The sequence below is a fragment of the Halichoerus grypus genome, chromosome 3 (assembly GCF_964656455.1).
Source record: "Halichoerus grypus chromosome 3, mHalGry1.hap1.1, whole genome shotgun sequence".
Taxonomy (NCBI): Eukaryota; Metazoa; Chordata; class Mammalia; order Carnivora; family Phocidae; genus Halichoerus; species Halichoerus grypus.
Window position 1 is genome coordinate 189,905,928 of NC_135714.1, and position 4,667 is coordinate 189,910,594.

The 4,667-nt window shown below is 36.0% G+C and overlaps 1 non-coding gene across 1 annotated transcript; it reads right to left on the reverse strand.

Annotated features, from left to right (window-relative positions):
- Positions 1–2,367: 2,367 nt before the first annotated feature.
- Positions 2,368–2,468, reverse strand: LOC118544386 (U6 spliceosomal RNA). Its single transcript, XR_004921555.1, has one exon. It is a non-coding gene; the product is annotated as a U6 spliceosomal RNA (small nuclear RNA).
- Between the last annotated feature and the right edge of the window lie 2,199 nt (positions 2,469–4,667).

Consider the following 4,667-nt stretch of genomic DNA (forward strand, 5'->3'; position numbering starts at 1 on the left):
GATATAGATTTTGTGAAATCTAAAAAAAAAAAACTTTATAGGAAAAGAGATCAGACTTAGAGGCTGAGTGGGGGGAGGGGGATATGGAGGAAGGGGGCCAAAAGCTACATACTTCCAGTTATAAGGTAAATAAGTACTAGAGATGTAATGTACAACATGATGACTATAGTTAATACTACTGTATGATATATAGGGAAGTTGTCAAGAGAGTGAGTTCTAAGAGTTCTCATCACAAGAATTGTTTATTATTTTATTCTTGTTCTTTTTCATTACATCTGTATGGGAAGGCAGGATATATAAATCAAACTAACATGTTGTATGTTAAATTTATACAAGGATAAATGTCAATTATTTCTTAATAAAATGGGGGGGAAATGGCTTGTTACCCTGTCAGCGATATTATGTTTTCCTATTTGTTAGTAGGTTAGTAGGTGAAACCCTTGATTGAACTGGATAAGCCTATCTTGTCATCACCAAAGTTTGTCAACCCCCCTTCACCCCTCTCATCCTCCTGCTCAGACTTCCAAAGTACTCTTTGTGTATATCTCCTTCATGATATATCTCATTTTGCACAATGTATTTGAGCTCATGAGTGTGGCTTATCTTCCCACTAAATTGTGGGTTCCCTGAGAGAGATTCACATGTACAGGGCATTCTGACATATCATGTGCCCCAAAAAGTAAAATGAACAAACAAAAAACTCTTGAATGAAGTGAAAGAAATGTTTACCAGTACGTTTCTACAAATATATGATTTAAATTTAGAATACCCATTATAGTAGAACTCACAGTAAGTTATATTTCAGATGTCCAACCACAAATGTATTGAATAGATACGGAAAAATATAAAGAGCTGTATTTTTTTAACCTGACCTCTGAATAGCTCTTTATTTTCATACTGTGACCATCTTTCTTCATGGCTTTAGCTTAAAAAGTAGAGCTTTAGAATGATGGTCAAGAAGAAAATAAAGCATAATTTTGTTCCTTCTTTTTCTCTTATCATTTACTTTCTCAAGAACTTGACAATAACTGATTTAAAAAAAGATAAACTATTTTTTTCTTTATTTATTCTCTGGATGGGACATTGCTGTCAAACCAGGCAATATATTTCCCTGTTTGCGTCCATGTAGGTGCAACCACAGTACCACAGTATTAATGTTGTGGCATGTGACAGCAACCACACGTATCATGAGGATTAACACCCCTGGGCCCTCTCCTTGCCGTCTTCCATTCTGCTGCAGGATCAGAGACCGTATATTGAAGGTGACACTACCACAAGACCAAAGGAGCTTAGGTCCTTCTGTAAATGTTTGCAAAAAAACCACCCCTCAGATCAAAACTACTCACATTGTACTTTAAAACACTGGAGTGAGAAATAAGCATTTATTGTAATTAGGAAGAGTCGAGGTTACTTGTGACATCAGCTAACATTGACTTGCCTAATGTGCCAGGACGCTTAAGAATGCATTCAAATGTCATGACGTAGGGCGCCTGGGTGGCTCAGTCGGTTAAGTGTCTGCCTTCAGCTCAGGTCATGATCCCAGGGTCCTGGGATCGAGCCCCGCATTGGGCTCCCTGCTCCATGGGAAGCCTCCCTCTCCCTTTCCCACTCCCCCTGCTTGTGTTCCCTCTCTCGCTGTGTCTCTCTCTCTGTCAAATAAATAAATAAAATCTTTAAAAAAAAAAGTCATAACATCATAAATATCATACAGAAGAGGACTCAATATGGCCTAGAGTCAACATTGGGCTTGTTGTGTTGCAAAGTTTTGGTTTGAAACTCTGCTTTAAAAAACACATGACTTCAGGTGAGTCACTTCACCCCGCTTACTCCACATCCCTGAAGAGGATGTGGCAACAAAGCAAAAACAAATGAGATAATTTATACATAAGTCCCACAAAAGTAAAAAAGCACTTGCGTGACTTTAAGTGGTCTTAGAGTTGTTACAGAATGAAACAATCAATAAATAATTGCATTTGAGTCTAGAGAGCCTAAGAGAGCTGTTGTCATTGTCCTCGACCACAATGAAGAATTATGGACACTCGGGGCAACAGCATGAATGAACACTTCATTGTTAAAACATGAAGTTTCTTTGGATGCTACTCCTCTGGACCTACTTCCTTCACTCGCCTATCTGTAAATGATGGACTTGGAGAGTTGGGTTTCAATAACTGAATCTAATGAAACTTAAGCATCAGGGCAATCTATTGCATAGTACACTTCCAAAGGCCAATTTTATTTTATTTTTTTATTTTTTATTTTTGACTTTTTATGTTTTTATTTTAATTCCAGGATAGTTAGCATACAGTGTTATATTAATTTCAGGTGTAAAATATAGTGATTCAACAAGTCCATGCATCACCCAGTGATAAAAATATGGAACCCTTCACAAATTTGTGTGTCATCCTTGTGCAGAGGCCATGCTAATCTTCTCTGTATCTTTCTAATTTTAATAGTGTTGCCAAAGCCAGCGCCCAGAGGCTAATTTTAAACAATTATAAATACATCATGATTTTTTTTGTTGGATGGGAATCATGTAAAACAGAATTTATCTGAATTCCTACAATTGTAAAGCAAAAATCTGTAACAACGCTACATATAACGAGCACAACTCTGTGACTATATGAGCAGTCACATGCTTTCCAGATCCCAACATTTCAGATCCATCTTAGTCTGTGATACTAAGAGACATGCAAAATTGTTACTGATACAGCAAAATGGCTCTGAATCACATACTTCTTCTATGAAAACAATTTGATATAAGTTTTCCAAATATTGACAATTCTAAAAATTTCACATGGCATTACCAGTAACAAATTATGAAACCGGAAGAAATCTTCCTAAAAATCAAATTTTGACCAACCATACAAGAAGCAAGACATTCTTTCTATGGTTCTATAGAAAATATTTTTAAATTCTTATTTGAAAATGTAGGGCGTCTGGGTGGCTCAGTTGGTTAAGCGACTGCCTTCGGCTCAGGTCATGATCCTGGAGTCCCGGAATCAAGTCCCACATCGGGCTCCCTACTCAGCAGGGAGTCTGCTTCTCCCCCTTACGCTCCCCCCTCTCATGCTCTCTCTATCTCATTCTCTTTCTCAAATAAATAAATAAAATCTTAAAAAAAAAAAAGAAAATGTAAATAGCATTGCAGACAAATACAAGGGGAAATGGTAAGGTGTGTCAGTTACTAAATGTTCTTTTTCTGTATGACATAATGCTTGTAATATTTGTCAACTTTGAAAATATGTATGTATATATACTGATTCCTTTTCTTATTCAAAAAAATATTCATTTTCATATATAATTTAGAATTTAGAATTTTGTATTACTTTTTTTAAAGAGATTCTCCATTATTGTACAGCAGCAAGCACCACAAAATCTATTCCTCCCCCTGATGATTCTATTTTCCAAACTCAAACTAAGAAACTTTCTTTCATACTGTCCTTTTTCTAGAAGATTTTTTAAAATTACTTTCTAAGACTTGCTTTCTTGAGATGGAAGTGTTTTAGAAAATTCATTTTCTTGACGGTATCTTCCTTCATTTATTTTGTTTTGTTTTAGACTCTTCTTTGGACACAGAAAATTCCTTTTGATTCAAATAATTCATAAAGCCATAAAGGTTGAATTCCAAAACAGAATATTTACTCACTATAGCCACTTACTTTCTCACACATTTCTAATCCAAGTATTAACTGCTTTTACCATTCAAATTAATTCAGATTGTCTCAATAATATATATATATATTAGAAATAATTTTATTTGAAGCTCTATGGTTAAAGCAGTGATCATATAAAAACTATATACCTATAGGCATCTGGGTGGCTCAGTTGGTTAAATGCCTGCCTTTGGCCCAGGTCATGGTCTTGGGGTCCTGGGATCGAGCCCCGTGTAGGGCTCCCTGCTGAGCAGGGAGCCTACTTCTCCCTCTCTTTTTACCCCTCTCCCTGCTTGTGCCCACACACTCTCTCTCTCAAATAAATAAATAAAATCTTTTTAAAAATTTTAACAAAATACACCTATATTTCCTAAACACATTAATTTAACTTAAATAAATTCACCTTCATTAGCCAAACTTTTGACTTAGGGCAAAGACTTTTTTTGCCTATGTGATTTCTGATTGTTTATTGGTGTTACTTTTCCAGCATAAAATAAAGCCATAATTTATTATCTATGAACTCAGACTTGTTTTCCTTTAATGGAGAGCCGCTTAAGAAGCAAGCTGAGTGCAGAATCTATCTGGAATTTAACATTCCTTTCCTATTCTTTTGCATATGTCTCATATACCCCTAATGATTTTTTTTCAACTGTTTGCATTATCAAATTTTTCCAATGAACTTTCTTTGATTTTTGTAAAAATAACTCCTTTTCACACCCTTTTTATTACTTACATAATACTTAATGAAATTTTGTAATTATGAAATATAACCAACATAAATCAGTTTGGGAACAAACTGATTGTTTTAACATTTTATTTATTTATTTTAGAGAGAGAGTGGAGAGAGGGGCAGAGTGGGAGGGAGAGACAAAGCCTCCACACTCAGTGTGGAGCCCCACACGGGGCTTGATCCCAGGACCCTGAGATCATGACCTGAGGCAAAACCAAGTCAGCTGCTTAACAGACTGAGCCACCCAGGTGCCCCAAACTGATCCGTATCAGCACACTGGTCAT